This window comes from Monodon monoceros, unplaced genomic scaffold, assembly GCF_005190385.1.
Source record: "Monodon monoceros isolate NGI ecotype Baffin Bay Population unplaced genomic scaffold, NGI_Narwhal_1 Super_Scaffold_12, whole genome shotgun sequence".
In the NCBI taxonomy this organism is placed as follows: domain Eukaryota; kingdom Metazoa; phylum Chordata; class Mammalia; order Artiodactyla; family Monodontidae; genus Monodon; species Monodon monoceros.
In genome coordinates, this window is record NW_021703768.1 from 145,417,821 (window position 1) to 145,436,276 (window position 18,456).

General features: G+C 46.4%; 1 protein-coding gene across 5 annotated transcripts in view; it reads left to right on the forward strand.

Annotated features, from left to right (window-relative positions):
* Positions 1-18,456, forward strand: part of KCNIP1 (potassium voltage-gated channel interacting protein 1) — a 362,721-nt gene that overhangs the window by 198,165 nt on the left and 146,100 nt on the right. The window lies entirely within an intron of this gene.

Below are 18,456 nucleotides of genomic sequence, written 5' to 3' on the forward strand. Positions count from 1 at the left end.
GTTCTCCCAGTCACTGGCCGAGTGATACCAGAAAAAAGTCACTTCACCTCTCTGAGCCTCTATTTTCTATAAAATTAAGAAGACATCTATTCCCTTATAAGATCGTTGGGAAAATTAAAGGAGATCTATTCCTTACACACATGCCTGGCATATATTGGGTACCTGATAAATGATAGCTGCTATTATCTTCTTCTTATCATTATTTTCATGATAATAATCTAAATTATTACTGGCATTCAAAACCGCAAAGAACATGAAAGAATGAGGATCTCCTCCCCTTTTCTTTCTGTGCTTTCCCTCTTTGGAGAATGCATGCTAGCTAACCCTTCGCCATATTCATTCTCTCTCTCTGGCTCTCTCCCTCTGGCTCTGGCTCTGGCTCTGGCTCTCGTTCTCTCTCTCCCCTTTTTCAGTGCCCTGATAGGTCCCTGAGAGGGCTGGAAGCAGGGATTGTGAACTGCCAGATTTCATGCCCTGCTCTCATCCCTCTCTCCAAAAGCTTATCAAATATTAAAAGCTGTGAAATAGGAGGCAGGTTTTTAATCATTTTATTCACAGCCTTCCTCAGCCTGCTCAAAAGGGCTCGAAGGAATCGATTCAGAAGTGGTAATTATGCTTGCGGCCCCGTGCCAGGCTCCAGGTCAGCACTGGAGCGGGCACAAGCGACAGATGGCAGAGGCACCGGGGAGGGCTCCTCCCGGGTGGGGGCCCCCGAACGGGAGAAGCCTCATGGGAGGAAATGAAGCTAAGTCATCCCAGGTTAGGCATCGGGTTTTTAAATGCACACCAAAATCAATTGCAAATCAACTTACTTTTATTAAGGCCTCCTTAAGTGCCAGATGTTTTTAGCCTCATTTAACCCGCTAAGCAAGTCAGGGAGGTATTTATCATTATCCAATTTATAAGTGAGGAAACTGAGGCTAAAAAAATGTTAAGTAACGTCCCAAGGCCCATTAGAAAGTGGCACGGCCAGATATGTCCTGTTCTGGAGCCTGCACTTTGTCCTCTGGGCCTCCATCACCCTTGGGTTCGGGGGCCTGCTGCAGGGATGTCGGAGGGACTGCTACCCTAGATGCCCTGCCTCCCTCTTGCAGCCTCACTGTCTGTCCAGCTTTGCTCACCTCCCTCCCCCTCCCCCACTGCAATATCTTATTCCCTCTGGCTTACTCTTGCCCTCCTCTGGCTCCTGGGATTTATTATCCACGCACTTCAGCGCCCCAGCGAGCCATTAATCCTTTCCAACAGCTTACACATCACAGCCCAGCTGCTCACCCCGCTAGACTCATTTCTGGACAATCCTCCACCCTGTCCACCTCCGTACTGCATACTCCCGTGGGACCTAGCTTCGTGCAGTTCTCAGACACCTTTCTCTCTTGCCTTCTTGCCTTTGCACATGCTTTTACCCTGCCTGGAACAATGCACTGTGCCTCCCCCTCCAGGTCTCCGCCGAAACACCAGTTCTTCCTGGAAAGATGACTGACTCACTAGGCATTTCCCACCTCCGTGATACCGCTATAGCTTTCTCCCTATGAAGGCAACCAGTCTTTTTGGTGGGGGGGTGGGGGGGGATGGCTTGTTTGCATTGCTGGGATTCCTCTGGCTGGCCAGTCTGAGAGGGCAGAGGGCACGTCTGCCTGATTCGCCACTGCAGTCCAGGGCCAAGCAGGGTACCCAGCGCAGAGCACGCATCAGGTAGACATTGGCTGAGTGCGTTACATGAATAAGGAGACTGGGCTTAAAGGTGGGGATTTCTGGAGGCTTAGAAAATAGGGCAGAGTCATAGCTCTGGGCCAGATGAGGCATGCAAGCGAGCAGGGATGGCCATTTGCATACAAAGTACCGTGGAATATTCTTCAATATCACAAGAAGATATGTTTTCTATCATTTTTCCTTGAAAAATGCATCCCTCTTGATCTATCTTTCATTTCCCCACATTTAATAGAGATGTGAATACAGAGAACTATGTCTCTACTATAAGACAAATAGCACCCCACGCACAGTAATAAATGACGACCTAAGTAGTTACTTGTCAGAAAAGATGAAAGGGAGTGGGGCAGGGGATGGTGAGTAGAGGCACACGGACCCTGTCTAAAGGGATAGCTGCTCCTCAACCCCAGCCTGCTGTTACCCAGGGGAATGTGGCCAGATTTCCTGACTTCTCAAAAGAAGCTGGGAATAGACTATATGCATAATGTCCCAATTTTTAAGAGTTGCCTCAATTAAACAAACACATGTACGCACAGACACACGTGCACGCACACACAAACAAAAACAAAACGAGCCCAATAAAACATCTGCTGAGAGGTTTTGGGTCTTAGATTGGAACTTCTGCACACATTTTCCTGCTGAGTAGAGAAAAGCTCCTTGCAGATGGACCCAAGTGGGGGCCCCCCAACACCCGGAATCCACCAAATGCCTAGGGTTATGTGCACCCCAAACACTCCCTTCTTATGTTCACAATGCTTTCTTGAGGCTCCTGCAAAATCCCCACACCAAAGGAGAAATGTTTATAACCCAACCAGGCAGCACTTAAAAGATCAAGGCGTACGTGGCATGCTGAAATCACTGGCACCTTGTTCCCGTTTCCTCTCTGCTGTAGGATCAAATGCTTCCAGTTTCAATGATTAATCGCCTCTCAGTTTTCACCACAAGTTGTACAGTGTTATTGACTGGGACAGAAATATTCTCTGGAACAAATGCAAGTCTTGGGAGGGGCTGCTGCTGGCCTGTGACACCTGATTCAACCCACCCCTGAGACTGGGTGAGACTACCCCAGGCCCCCCATTTACGGATGGGGCTCAGGGAGGCTCAAACAGCTACCCAACAACTCTCATTACTGTGACGTTATTAATGGCTACTATCTCTTGAATGCTTACTATATTCTGGGTATTGTGCCCAGCACGTTACATCTACTATCTCATTTTTTTTTTTTCTTTTTTTGCGGTACATGGGCCTCTCACTGTTGTGGCCTCTCCCGTTGCGGAGCACAGGCTCCGGACGCGCAGGCTTAGCGGCCATGGCTCACGGGCCCAGCCTCTCCGCGGCATGTGGGATCTTCCCGGACCGGGGCACGAACCCGTGTCCCCTGCATCGGCAGGCGGACTCTCAACCACTGCGCCACCAGGGAAGCCCTACTATCTCATTTAAGCCTCATAACGCCCCTCATATATTTGGGGAGAAAGAGGACAAAGAACCTTGGCGGCAACATGACTATTTTACACACGAAGGAAATGAAGCAAAGAGAGGTTAAGTCCAAGGTCACACAGCTAATAAGCAATAAAGTAGAGAGTCCAGCTTGGTGATCAGGGCTCCTGCCTGAGCTCAGGCATCATTCTCTTACCTGAGCCCAGACACAGACCCACAGAGTCTTTTCCAAGCTGGCTGGGCAAGGAACATTTTTTTGCAAAAGCTGCAGTTACTACAGTGCTTCTGTGGATGGTCTTGGGGTACTGCTGGTACTGTTCTTATGCACCTACTGTGTCACCTATGCTTGGGGATTGGGGAGGGAGATACTATGGAGGACTGAGGAAATCTACTCCAGCCGCCCTTGCATTTTTCTTTTTCCAGTTAAACATGGTGAGCTTGCTCTCTGGGAATTTTCCAAGGCTCTGCCTCTCAATTCAAATCCTTGGAGATATTCTCCAGGGTCTACGAATTCTCAAGGGTAACATCTTTTTAAATTTTTTAATTTCTCATTTAAATAGTAAATTATTTAAACATCAATTTAATATTCTAGATCATCGGTTGTAACCACCTTGTCACAATCTATGCCAAGAATCCGCAAAATACAGCTCATGGACCAAATCGACGCCCTACCTATTTTTGTACGTCCTACAAGCCAAGAATTATTTCTACAGTTTTAAATCACTGGGGGGGGGGAATCAAAAGAATAATAATGTTTCATGACACTTGAAAATTTTGTAAAATTCCAATTTCGATGTCCATACCTAAAGTTTTATTGAAACACAGCAGCGCTCATTTGTTTGCCTGTTATCCAGAGCTACTTTTCCAATAAGACAACAGAGTAGAGTAGTCTCAACAGAGACCATCTGGCCCCCAAAGCCAAAAATATTTACTATTTGGCCCTTGACAGAAAAAGTTTGGTGATCCCTGATTTATGCAATGTGAATTTGGTGTCCATATTTTCATTTATGCTTTTAACTGAGTTAGGCATCTGTTTATTTTGGAGTTTGTTTTGTTTTCACTTTTATTGTTACGAGCTAATAAGGAAAAAAAATAGAGAGAAGAACTTAGGTACCTTCTAGAGTGTCCTCATGTGATCGAGTACAATTTTCTGATAGTGCCAGGAGAAAGCCAAGAGAGAGTTGAGCCGGTATAGCATGAGGTAGACCAGCAGGCTGAAGTAAAATGTAAAAAAATGTCAACTCCACACCATAGTCACACTGCAGGCAGAAGTTCACTTTCAACCAAACCACCTCACATTAAACTAATGTTGTTAATTTGAAGTTTACTAGTTTTGCAGTCTTATTTGTGCTTAATTTGGAAATTTGTTTCTGTTTTGTAGCTCAATAAGAGCTATAAGCGTAAGGATTTTATACCTAGCTTTATGTTTGCCTATGTTAAGTAACATTATGATAAGAATAATTTGAGTCAACACTTACTGTTTTGAGTCAACAAAAGTGTTGAGTCAAGTGTTGAGTCAACACTTAATGTTTTCCCCTTTAATAGGGCATATGTTACTCAAGTTATAAGCAGGAAAAATGGATGCAAGAAGGGTCAATTACATTATATCTTGGAATCAGTATAATCTAGTGTAAATTGCTACCTGCCACCCTGGCAGAAAATTCAGTCTCAGTTATTTTGGGAGGTCCCCTCCCCAGTTTGAGGAGAGTGGGGAGTGTCAAATAAAAACTCTAAGCTTAAGTTGGGACCAGGTTCTCCTTTTAGGGTGGTCACCATTTTTTGCTATTGCTCCTGTGTCTATACTGCATTTGTATGTGCTGATCCCCACCATTCATCCCTTAGGCTCTGTTGCTGAGTGGCTCAAAATTGCCCCTCACTTAGTCCTCCCACTTGCTTCCTTTCCACCCACTCAGCCCACTTTCCCTTTATTCTCTCTCCTTCTGGACAAAGGGAGCACAGTTTTTCTCAATAAGCCTTTAGAAGCACAGTGCTAGCTTGACTTTCCTGTGTGGGGCTGGGCAAAGGAGTCAGAGAGGACTGCTAACAATGGGCCTTTCTTCTTAAAAATTCACTTTATTACAACTGTTATATAAAAAACATAGTTTTCCTTCACTGAAAAGTTATACCCAGGCATTGACGATCAGAGAATGAATGGAGCTCTTTTAACCCTCTTCTGAGTTCCCCAGTGTATCAGTTAGCTATTGCTGTGTAACAAATCACTCCAAATGTAATACCTTAAAACAATATAAATTCTTTATTTTGTTCACAAGTCTGCAATTTGTGCAGGGCTTGGCAGGGGTGGTTTGTCTCTGTTCCATGTGGTGTCAGCTGAGGTAACTCAATTGGGGCCTGGAGGATCCACTTTCAAGATGACTCACTCATGTGGCTGGCAAGTTGGTACTGGCTGTCATCTGAGCGCTACAGTCAGGGGCCTGTTTCCTCTTTACATAAGCTTCTTGTTTGGGCCTCACAGTAGATAGTGACCTCAGGGCAGCCAGACTGCTTACAGGGTAGCTAAAGATTTCAAGAACAAGTATTCCAGCAAGCGAGGTGGAAGCCATAGTGCCTTTTATGACCTAGCCTCAGAAATCACGTAGCATCACCTCCACCACACCTGTTGGCTGGTATTGTTGCAAAAGCCCACTCAGTTTCAGAGGCAGGGGCCATAGACTTTATCTCTCAATGGAGAAGTGGCAAGGTGCTAAAAGAGTATGTGGGATGGAAGCTATTGTTACAAGCATCTTTGGAAAACACAGTCAGTCACATCCAGTTTAGCTTAGGATTGACCTTCACCCTGACACAATTCCCTATCATATGTTAACTGCTTGGGCAAGTGACTTCAACTCTCCAAGCTTCCATCTCCTCCACTAAAGAGAGGACAAGTGAGTATTGCTTCAGGGTCGTGTTATGATCATTAAATGAGATAATATATAAAAAGTTAGCCTGATACCTGGCACAGAATACATGCCTGACAAAGGTTAGCTTCTTGCTCTCTTCCCCGACTTCGTCTCAGCCAACCTGCACTGACTCAAAATGACATTCTTCTTGGCTGCCACCTTGGAAGCATTTTCCCTCAGAAAATGTGTCCGTGTATTCATAAATTTACAGGTTACACAAAGGTGTTGTTCAAACATTGCTGGGTTCTTGGTCTTTTCAAAGTAAACTCTTGTTCTCAAAGCTGCTGGCTGTGGGAAGGAGCCCTGCAGGAGTCCTTTTGCCCACACTCGGTCTATGGGTGAGGGAAATCCGGACCTCCCTCCAGTGGGGCTGATGGAAGTGGAAGGACCACCATATGTCTTTCCCAGAAGGGTGACTGAGTTCCGCTTCCGTCCCAGTTCCCCTGAGATTTTCCTGAAAACCCCCGTGGCTAGCCCAGTTGGGAGTGTTAGCACATCAGATCCCATGCTTTGGTGAAAAATGTAAACACAGACCTGATTTTTCATTTTAAATGAAGCCAAGCATATTGCTCCCAGCAGATGCCGAGTGACTCAATCTGTCCTCTCGGTTTTGAAGGGAACTGAAGAACAACATGGTAAAATAAAGCAAACAGCACATTTACTGGTTGATAAAATGCTGTTTTAGTCTACCCTGGCATTATATGGTGATTGCTATGCAGCGAACATCTGTTATTAAATCCAGACTTCTGTTGCCTGGATACATTGAGTCAAAAGCTGGAAGGAGTGAGAAATCCATTTGTGTGTCTGTTGCGTGTGAATGTCAGAGCTCATAGGATGCCTTTGTCTTCATTCTAACTGAATCTTTTAATATGGAATGTCTCGCTTGTTAATTCTGACTCTGGGCCAATACTGTCTTCATTTGATTAAAAAGAGTTAAAGAAACCAAGAAACAGTATTCTCTCAGGTGCTCTAAGTAACTTTGTTGATTAATTTTTGGAGATGGCATGGTGTATTTGAAAAAAGTAGGATGATTTTAAAGAGAATTCATACCAAATAACCCAATAATTCAGATTCTAGGTGTCTATCCCAAGGACACAGGGGAGATGAGCATATGTTTTTGAGGGCAAGGATGTTCAATGCAGTGTTACTTATAACAGAAAAAAAAAAAAAAGAAAGAAAAAGTTAAAAGTCACCTAAATGCACATATGTCAAGAGCTTCATCTATATTGGCTGCAAATTCCATGTTCTTCCACATCACAACTTATTGTCAGCCCCCCGATAGACTTTACATTATTTACAACTTTATGCTATTCTAAAAAATGTTTCAGTGAATGACTTGGTACAGGTGTGATTACCTCCTAAGGATAGATCGCTAGGTGTGGAATTGTTAGGACAAAGTGCATATTATATTGTTTATTCGTTCAGTCAACAAGTGTGTCTTGAGTGACACTGTGTGCTAGGCAGCAGTGCTCTACACTGGGGCCCAGCGGGGGAGAAAACGTCCCCACCTTCATGGAGCCAACAGAGTGAGAAGGGAGGAATGAAAGCTAGAGGGATCTCGAAGACAGAAGTGAGTGCTAAGGAGGGGACTGAGAATGGTGGAGAAGCTAGACAGGCATCTCTGAGTGCCACAGATCAGAGGGCATTGGAAGAATCACTCAGTGGTTCCCCAAAATGTGGTGCTGGGAAATGTGGTGCATTCACTCAGTCACCAAATATTTGTCGAATGCCTACTAATGCCAGGCTATGTTCCAGGCAATGAGAACCCAGAAATGACCATAGCCAATAAGGTATCTTAAAGCAGAAAGAGATGGACAATAAACAAACAAATTTCAAAAAATGGTAAATGCCATGGAGAAATTAAAGAGAACTGGGTAGGGGAGAGGTCTGCTTAGACAGACTGGGCAAAGAGAATCTCTATGAGGAAGGATGTTTGAGCTAAAAAACGAACATTGAGAATAGACTGGGAGAATGAGATCCTAGGCAGAAGGACCAGAAAGAGCAAAAAACACTGAGGTGGGAATGAGCTTGGTATGTCTGAGGAGCAGAAAGATGGCCATGAGTGAAGCCTAGTGAGCTAATTTGAAAATGGCTTAAGTCTATCTGTCAGTAATTGTCACTATAATGCTGTGTAACAAGACACCCCAAAACTCAGCAGCATACAATAAACTGGGACTAGAACCCAGGTATGAATCTCTCCAAACTATCTTCTCTTCCATCCGTATTCACCACCTCTCTATGTACAACCTATCTGCTCTGAAAACCACAAGAGCCTCAGAATGTATTAAGTACATAAGAACTAGTCCTGCATCTAGATGCAATGGCTCTCAAACCCTAAGGAGCATGAAAAATACCTATTAAAACCCTCCTGCACTGTGGGTGGGAATGTAAATTGATACAGCCACTATGGAGAACAGTATGAAGGTTCCTTAAAAAACTAAAAATAGAACTACCATATGACCCAGCAATCCCACTACTGGGCATATGCCCTGAGAAAACCATAATTCAAAAAGCGTCATGTACCACAACGTTCATTTCAGCTCTATTTACAATAGCCAGGACATGGAAGCAACCTAAATGTCCATCAACAGATGAATGGATAAAGAAGATGTGGCCCATATATACAATGGAATACTACTCAGCCATAAAAAGGAACAAAATTGAGTTGTTTGTAATGAGGTAGTTGGGCCTAGAGTCTGTCATACAGAGTGAAGTAAGTCAGAAAGAGAAAAGCAAATACCGTACGCTAACGCATATATATGGAATCTAAAAAAAAAAAATGGTTCTGATGAACCTAGTGGCAGGGCAGGAATAAAGACGCAGATGTAGAGAATGGACTTGAGGACACGGGGAGGGAGAAGGGTAAGCTGGGACAAAGTGAGAGAGTGGCATGGACATATATACACTACCAAATGTAAAATAGATAGCTAGTGGGAAGCAGCCACATAGCACAGGGAGATCAGCTCAATGCTTTTTGATGACCTAGAGGGGTGGGATAGGGAGGGTGGGAGGGAGACGCAAGAGGGAGGGGATATGGAGATCTATGTATACATATAGCTGATTCACTTTGTTATACAGCAGGAACTAACACACCATTGTAAAGCAATTATACTCCAATAAAGATGAAAAAAATACCTATTAAGCTAGTTAAGTATATAATATCCTAGGCCTTGTCCCCAAGAGTCTGATTTAGCAGGACGGCGGAAGCCCCGGGAATCTGCATTTTCAAAAGTAACTGCACCTCGTTATGATGAAGGTGGTTGATGTACCACTTCTGGAGAATCAACGATGAAAAGTTCACCAAAGACAGCCTTAGGCAGGCCAGAAAGATGACCCTGCCTATTTCCCTTCAGGGTTAAGCAGAAGCTGGCCCTGACCCCACCAGTTGCCAGTGTCATGAAGTACCCTTGGGCATTTTTAGCGAGCACATCTCTTCACTGTGATGCCATCTTCCTGGCCCAGCGGGGAAAGCCTGAGTTAATGGCATCTCCTGGGTATAATAAACCTCCCCTAGGGCTCTGGTCCCCGCTGAGCTCTGCTGGATCCTCTAGCATTTCAAAGTGAAGCTAGAGGTTCTTCAAACAGCTCGAGAGATTTCTTGGAAATCCAAGGCACCTCATCCCCTGCTCAGAGCTGGATTTGGCTCTTAGCTTGGAGGTGGGAAGACCTCCTGGGCCAGGACTTAAGAGTGGCTCACAAGGAATCAAAGCCAGCTTTCCCCACCTTCCTCTGACAGCCCTGTGTGCTTCTCCTCTGATCCCCTGCCAGAGTGGGGGAAGGCATCCCAAAAGCTCATTAACAGCTCACATACTTTGCCCTGAATCAGCTCTTAAACACCGTGGGATGAACAGCCCTAAACGAGAAAGAAAAAAAGTAAAATAATGAGTTTCTTACAAGTTCATAAATATCCCTGGTGCTTTCTGTCAGGCCAGGGTTTAGCCTTCTCTGCTCTAAACTTTATTTTCTGAGCCTCTAAGGAGAGTTGGCTGTTGGTCCCCTGGCCATTAATTGCTTAGGTGTGCTGACCCCCTCCAAACCCCTCCACCACAACACACTGGTCCATATCCCACTCCAAAAGTGACAGAACTGCTCCCAGGGATCTGCATCTTCTTAGAAACACTACTGGATAATTATTTGTTTAGTCTATACTGACAGAAATACCATCTCTAGGAAGACAGAGTGGTAATAACTAACATTACTTGAGCATTTCCTGCGTGTATTTTGCACGCATTAGCCAACTTAATCTTTGTAATAACCCCACGAGGCAAGTACTGTTTTCACTCTTATTGCCAGACAAAGCATTTGAGGTTCTGAAAAGCCCTTCATGCAAGGTCACACAGAGCTGAGGTCCGAATCCGAGTCATTTGACCCTAGGACCCCTCACCAGCTACCTCACCAGCTCCCACTTCACATTGCCTTGAGCAGACCATGCCTACATGACTCCATTCAAGTTGGATGTTGACATAGACAACTCCAGGCATATCCAGGGCATGGATACTCAGAACCACATCACGTAAGGAATAGTGGCAGGACTTGAAGATGTTTTAACGTGAAGACAAGGTGGTCTCATGGCAGGGGTTGAGCAAGGGTATAGAGGCATAAGACATGAAAAGTAACTGCAGATACCTGATGATCTATTAAGAGACAAAAGGATTAGATGGCCCTGTATGAGCCCAAGAGTTACAATGTCCAATGAGGTGAAGTAATGCCAGGATATAAGAAAAAGCTTTCACATACTCAGAAGTGTCCAAAAAAGTGTCGGACTGCCTTGGGAAGTCTTGGGAATCTCCCTGTCATGGGAGGCATACAAGCAGAGACTTGGCAATGTCTTGTATAGAGGGGTCTCAATGTCAGATGACACAAATAACTTTTGAGGCACTTTTGATCCTGAGTATATGTGATTCGGTTGTGATTTGCTGGAGCCTCATCTCAAACAGCATTTTACGTTGTCATTAAAATGCCTAACACAGACTCCTTCTTCATAAGCCTAAAGATAGGCATCGTCACTCCTAGATGATGTCTTCTTGGCCTGGGATGCAAAATTTTGTGGGCTTACTTCATATCCAATCCTTATCAGGTGATGTGTCATGAATCACGGATTATTGGAACTACACGAGACCACAGCGCTAATGATACAGGTGAAGAAACTGAGGCCTGGAGACAACAACTAACTTGTCCCAGGTCACAGAGCTAGCAAGTGCCATGTTGGGCTGGATTCAGGACTCCAGATCCCGAGCTTCCTGCTACACTCCCCACACCACAAGGCCTCCTAGAGTATCAGAGTATGAAGGGCCCTTAGCAATCTTCTCGATCTGCAGTGACAAATAGGATTCACTTCCCTCTGCCAACTTGTAATTCATTGGTCGTGATTTCCTCAAGAGCTGTTTCAGAAGGATTCTGGGGCCACATCTGGGTTCAGTGGAAAAGAGATCTGTGAATCATTTATGATGGCTGCCTTGGGCATAGGTGGGAAAGTAACCACCTGTGTGCCAAGGCTCCTTGAGCTCATTCATCTCAGTGACTTTCTGGGTGTGCAAGCTGAGCTCTCAAGAAGGGATATGAGCATTGCAGAAGAGATTATGAGGTGAGATGAGGCCTTAGCCACCTCATTTATGAAAATGATTTAAGGATCCTTGTATGATGATTAAACCCACCTATGGAATGAGAAAGACACACAGCTGCCTTAAGCCCCAACAATATAGAACAGATGACAGGTGATATGTAGATGGTTTGAATAACAGTTTCTAGTTCATCTTGACTAAGGTGCTTTGCCCTGGGTGGCAGGTGGCTCCACCCCTTACATGTTGGGAAGTCATAAGCAGGTACTTCTCCCGGATCCTTTTGCTAATTGGTAAAATGAGGGATAAGGTTTTTCTCTCAGGGTTGCCATTGAAGAACAGAGAAAATATAAGTACTCAGCACAGCCTAACACTTAGCAGTTGCTCAATAAATAGTAGCAAGTACTAGCAATATAATATCGCATCTACCCCTTCTCTCTGTGTTAGCATCTTTCCAGGCTGTTAAAGGGTTAGCAGCAATGGCTACCCAAAAACAGATTGCCACGGGACACATAGGTCATCAACTCCAGATTATTGGTCTGGGGCAGATTTTTGGAGTCCCTTGTTCCCAAAGAGTTGGGGACTAGCTTTCCAGCTGACTGAGAAGGGGAAAGCCAGGAGGGAAGACCAGAAAATCCAAGGGTAGACCTCTTAGCCCCATAACACCTTTCACCTTCCAGTCCTCCTTGGGGATTCTCCAAGTCTACACTCCTGGTCCTAAATGTAGAGGAAGAGCCAGGGACAATGAGTGTGAAGTTTACTGCAGGCTCGATGTTGAAGGATTACAAGGGAGCAGTCTGCCTCCCAAGCCTGCTATTCCCAAATTTATCAAAGCACAAAGCATTTTTTAAAGACCCCTTCGTGAACTGATCAAATGTACTTGACAACAGAGCCAGCAGGCCAGTCAGATCAAGTCTTCACAGCCCCTGAGAAGTTGCCGACACGATGGAAATGACAGTTCTCAGAATCTGTGGGTAGGAGGGATTTAACTCCACGAATGGGGAAGGGAAAACAGGAAAGCTAATATTTACCGAGCGCCTACTATGTGTCAGAGGGTTTACAGAACATTATCTCATTTAATCCTCACAACAAAAACACTTAATAATACTTCCGTTTAGCAATAATAGTTAGCTGTGAAATGGCTGAGATTTGCAATACTAATAGACACCAGCTACTTTGCATATGTGGTGAGCAAACAGCAGGCCTCAAATTCAGGGGAGGAAGAAATGTAGTTTTTATATCACTCAATTTCATATCCATTTTGAGCCCCCAGCCCTTTGGGTAGCAGGACCTTAACCTCTGTCTTTTCAGTTTCTCTCCCAACTTCTTTCCCAAAAGCTGCATCTAAGTTTGGGGCCGGAGCTGGGAGCAGCGGGGACAGAGGAGCTCATTCTGGGTCAGTGCGTCAGCGGGGGTTCAGGACAGCCAGCTCGGTTGCCCTCATCTACCTCAGCAAATGCAGAGACGTCCTCATTCCCATCCAGTCCTGGGCAGTTATCAGTGCCTCCTCTCCGTCCCACCCCAAAGATGGGCTCATCAGGGCTACCCACCCGCCTGCCAGCACCTCCAGGCAACGCTTGGGAACTGTCCACTGCTCTGGGCAGTGTGCCAGGGCATGCGCATGCTGGGAGGCTGCCTCAGCCTGTCTTCCTAGGATCTCTGCTGCTCCCGTGCCGGGCTGTTTGCAGAAACCCCAGCACCCAGCCTGTTTTTCAGTTGCATTCTTATCTCCAAACTGACTTAGGGGTTCTCTTTCCTCCCCTCCCTTCTCAGTGACCACAAACATCTTAGTTTTCTTCTTCCCTCCCCTCCTTGCCTTGGTTTAAGAGAAGCTTTATTGAACTTGAGGGCAGAAGAGGCTGCCTCTTCCTCTGTTCTTCAAAATCTATTGTTTTGGGCACAAAATGATCTCCAGGGCTCAGGCACCTGAGGCTTAATAAACTGAAAATCTTTCTCACCTTTCCGGTTGCATCTCCCACCCCAATGAGCAAATGAGCAAACGGGGGGAAAGCAATGAGAAAACCCCAAAATGTTATCTCGCAGTATTCATGAGCTCTAATCCTCCAGTAGCCCTGTGAGGTCAAAATAATTGTCCTTATTTAACCTTGAGGATGTGGATGCTCAGAATGGACATTTGCCTTGTCTGAGGTCTCACAGGGTAAGCAGTGGCACTGGGATGGGCCCAGAGTCCCCATCTGGCTGACTCTATTACCTGAAGATGGAATCTGGGTTGTGCCAGCTCAGGTGATAAGTAGAGGCTGCCTGAGGAATTGCTTTGAGAATTTTGAGGCTGCATCTGAACTCGCTGAGTAGAAAAGTGCTGTGATCCATTAGTAATGTCTGCCATGGGCACTGGACTGGACAGCAGCCTTCCATGGGCTGCCAGTGCCAAGCCACATTCCCTAGACTCTGTGCGTCTTAGACATTCTATTCGCATCTGTTGGCTAGATAAATTAATGAATGCATGGACTCCTTCATTAGTGCTAGATTTAGAGAAGGGGCTTGAGGCAGGAAGTGAGAGAGGCTGCTCACGGTCGATTCACAGTGGTCTTGGGAGGCCAGGCTGGACTGTTAGAGATAAGAATGGCAGGAGGGATTGGGACTTGAACTTGGAAGAGCTTGGAATTCCAAACTCAGAAGCCTGTGAGTTGCGAAAGGTTTGGGCTCAGGGGAATAACGTAAGAAAAGCTGCACTTAACAGCAGGGGACAACGAACAGTTGAGGCTGAAGGACCAGCCTGGAGAGCTTTGTAATCTGTGTGAGGTGTGGGGGAGATGCCCAGCCCATGGGAGAGGAAGGTCACGGTGACAAGGACAGGAAGACGTGGAGGGACAACTCACAGGTCTCGGAGGCTGGCAGAGGGCTCTTTTCCCTAGTGACTCACATGTTCCTTCTTTCTAGCTGAATTTCAGTTTTATTTTCAGCTGTAATCAGTGATAACAGAGAGATCCAGGTGCTTTCTTTCCCTTGCTCCACATTTCCCTCTGCAACCTCCTGGAACCTAACGATTCCCCATCCTCCCAAAGAAAAGAAGTTGACAGCCTGGAGCAGAGCGGCCTGTGGCTTCATGACTGTCATCACGGTGGCCCCCATTTACTGAGTGCCCTCAGTGTCCAGCACAGGGTCAACCCTTCATAGGCATTATCCCCTTTAATCCCCAGCAGCCCTAGGAGCTAGGAACTACTAGTATCCATATTTTGCAGATGAGAAAACTGAGCTTCAGAAAGGCATAGTAACTTGCCTAAGTTCACATCACCAATAAGTAGTAAATCCAGAAACAAAAATCGTTTTTTAAAATAAAATCTGGGGCTCCCCTGGTGGCGCAGTTGAGAGTCCGCCTGCCAATGCAGGGGACACGGGTTCGTGCCGCGGTCTGGGAGGATCCCACGTGCCGCGGAGCGGCTGGTCCCGTGAGCCGTGGCTGCTGAGCCTGCGCGTCCGGAGCCTGTGCTCCGCAGCGGGAGAGGCCACAAGGGTGAGAGGCCCATGTACCGCAAAAAAATAAAATAAAATAAAGTCTGAGTTCAAAGCTAGCTTCCTTAACGATATGCCTCTGGCCTAATTAAGCCATAACATTTCACAGGTGGAAGTGTCCTTAGAGAATATCTAATCCGACTCCCTCACTTTCCAGAGGGGAAATCTGAGGCTCAGAGAGGGGACGGGATTTGTCCAAGGTCATCAGTGAGTTAGAGGATGAGCTGGGACTTGAACCCAATAGAGGAAGGAAGCATGACTCTGCAGCCTGTTGGTTGTTGATATCCTCTCCCACATTTCACCACCTTCTTCCCACCCCCAGCCCCCATTGGATGTTGACCAGGTGCATCCTGACACCTAGCTCCCTGGCAAGGCCTTAACAAGGACTGAATTCATGACGTCTCTCCAGCCTTTCAGCCCCTGAGCTCCCCATCCTCCTTGCTCAGAGATGTTCAACTCCACCAGCATGTTTCCCAGGCACACCCTGCCTGCCTGTTACCCGTGAACATATCAGCCCCGCCTCTCATTCCTGCGGCAGAGATGGTTCTGTTGTCACTAGAGCAATAGTGCACCCAGTGGCATCTAGAACTCAGCTCATGATGGCATAGTGAATGGAGGAAATTAGAGCTGAATGCATCCATGGCGAATATTCCTCCCAGGGTAGACGGGGCCATCGGCTGAGTGGCCCATGATGGATGTCCACATGGGACCCACTTGCAGGGCCACCTTCACTCCTTTAAGGAGCAGGCCTGTCTCCCAGGCTGGCCATGCTTCAGATCGCTCTCCATCCTAGACCATGGACCTCCTGAGCCCTGTCTTGAAGGAGCTGGTGTTTCCACATGTCTCCGACAGTGCCTCTCAAGCAAGCAACCTTGACCCTGCAGTTAGGGAGGCTGGAGAGCATAGCGGTTGATTGCACAGCCTCTGATGTCAAATGAATCTACTTTCAAGTTCCAGCTTTCCTCCTCACTGCTGGTCAAGCTGGTCAATGTCCCTGAGTCTCAGTGCCCTCGTCTGTAAAAGGGGAAGAATTAATCCCTATCCCATGGCGTGGTCATGTGAATTAAATGGGATCATGTGTGTGTTTGGCACGGTTCCTGGTACCCAGTAGGTGTTTAATAAACAATTGCAATAATAATAATAACAATAATAGTAGTTACTTCTTTATAACCTTCACAGCACTTTGCGTATATTAGGTGCTGTAGTAAGGTGTTGAGATTAAGATGCTGCTCCTGCTGCTGCTAAGTGATGATCATGATTGACGGTGGTGGGGAGGAGAATAGATGAGAATGTAAAAGCCCTAATGGGCCTTAGAAATCACAGGGCAGCAGTCTGTTGCAATAGAAATTGCATGAACTTTGCAGCCAGACAGTTGAACTTAAATTTATTACCCATCTGTGTGACCAGGGGAAGTAACCTCATCTCTCTTAGTCTGGGCCTCAGTCCCTCATCTTCTATAGGGCTGCTGGCAGGAGTAAATGAAGCCATGCTTCTAAAGTGCTTAGCCCAGTACCTGGCCTAGTAGACGTTCAATTTCGAGTAGGCATTGCTGTTATTATTTTTTTTTTTTTTTTTTTGCGGTACGTGGGCCTCTCACTGTTGTGGCCTCTCCCGTTGCGGAGCACAGGCTCCAGACGCGCAGGCTCAACGGCCATGGCTCACGGGCCCAGCCGCTCCGCGACATGTGGGATCTTCCTGGACCAGGGCACGAACCCGTGTCCCCTGCATCGGCAGGCGGACTCTCAACCACTGCGCCACCAGGGAAGCCCCATTGCTTTTATTTTTGTCAGTACATTTCTGGTCTCCCCAACCCATGGGTCAGCACTCCCCTTGAGAGCAGGTTGTACACTGCTCTGTACGTGGTGCTTGAGGACAGGGGCAGAACAGTTATCCAACAGCTATTCATGGAGCAGTGTCTGTGTGCCTGCCACTACGCTCAGCACACGGTGGGGACGAGAACAGACAGGATCTTGGCCTTCATGGAGCTCACAATCCAGTGGGGAAGACGGATGAACGACAAGTCTGTAATTACAAGTGGATGCTCAGAAGGAAACCAAAAAAGTTGCATGATACGGAATAATGTGGGATGGGGCGGTGGGTGTTAGTTTCCTATCACTGCTGTAACAAATTGTCACAACTTTAGTAGCTTAAAACAGCACACATTTATTATTTTACAGTTTTAGAGGTCAGAAATGAGAAATGAGTCTTAAGGGGTTAAAGTCAAGGTGTTGCAGGGCTGTGTTCCTTCTGGAGTCTCCGGGGGAGAGGGCATTTCCTCGCCATTTCCAGCTTCTAGATGCTGCCTGCATTCCTCATCTCATGGCTTCTTCCTCTGTCTTCAAAGTGCATCACTCCAACCTCTGCCTCTGTCATCACATTGACTTTCTCTGACTCTCATCCTCTTGCCTCTGATAAGGACCATTCTGATTACATTGAGCCAACCTTGATAATTCCAGGAACTCTCCCCATCTCAGGATCCTTAATTTAATCACACTGCAAGGTCTCTTGACGATGTAAATAACAGGCTCCAGGGATTAGGGCATGGACATCCTTAGGGGGCCATTATTCAGCCTAGCACAGGGGGAATCTACTTTAGGTAGGTCCTGTTCTGGACATCACCATGTTCAGCACATAGCAGAGACCATGAATGAATGAATGAATTAGTGAATGAATGAATGGACAAATGACAGAGAAAGAGAGAGGGAGAGAGACAAAGCCAGCCTGTTCCAAGCAGTCCAGACTTGAAATGGGCTCTCATGGGTCCCCTGAGAACCTGTTGCTTTGCTCATAGATCTGCCCTTGGGCATCAAGGGTCAGACCCACTGGAGAATTAAACCTTTCAAGTTCATAATGTAAAAAATTCAATGCCCTGGAGCTGAAAGTCAGGGAGGGACCTAAGAAACCAGCCACGTACTGAGCCCTCATCTCGGTGTTTCATAGAATTCATGGTCCTCAGTTTCAACAGCCACTGTAGTCTCCATTTCTCAGATGAGGGACTGAGGCACAGAGAGGTGCAGTCACTCACCCGAGGCCACACAGCCAGTGAGTGGCAGATCCACTGAGGCTTAATGCCAGCTGCCTGGCTGCAGGGCCAGTGCTCTTATTTCCATCCCACACATTTAATAAACCCACTCCTGGGACCACCCAGCATTGTCCTCAAGGGGACTTCCTATTTCCCTGCTGGATTCTATGTATGATTCGTTTCTTGCAAGATTTTAAAAAGCAAGTATCGGCTCGTGATGGTGCTTGTCACTCACTCACACCTAAGGCAATGCCCTCTATTGTTTTACTAGGTGGTGTCAGTAGGAGGGCAGTCTCAGACCAGGACCGAGGGAGACACACACACACACACACACACACACACACACACACACACACACACA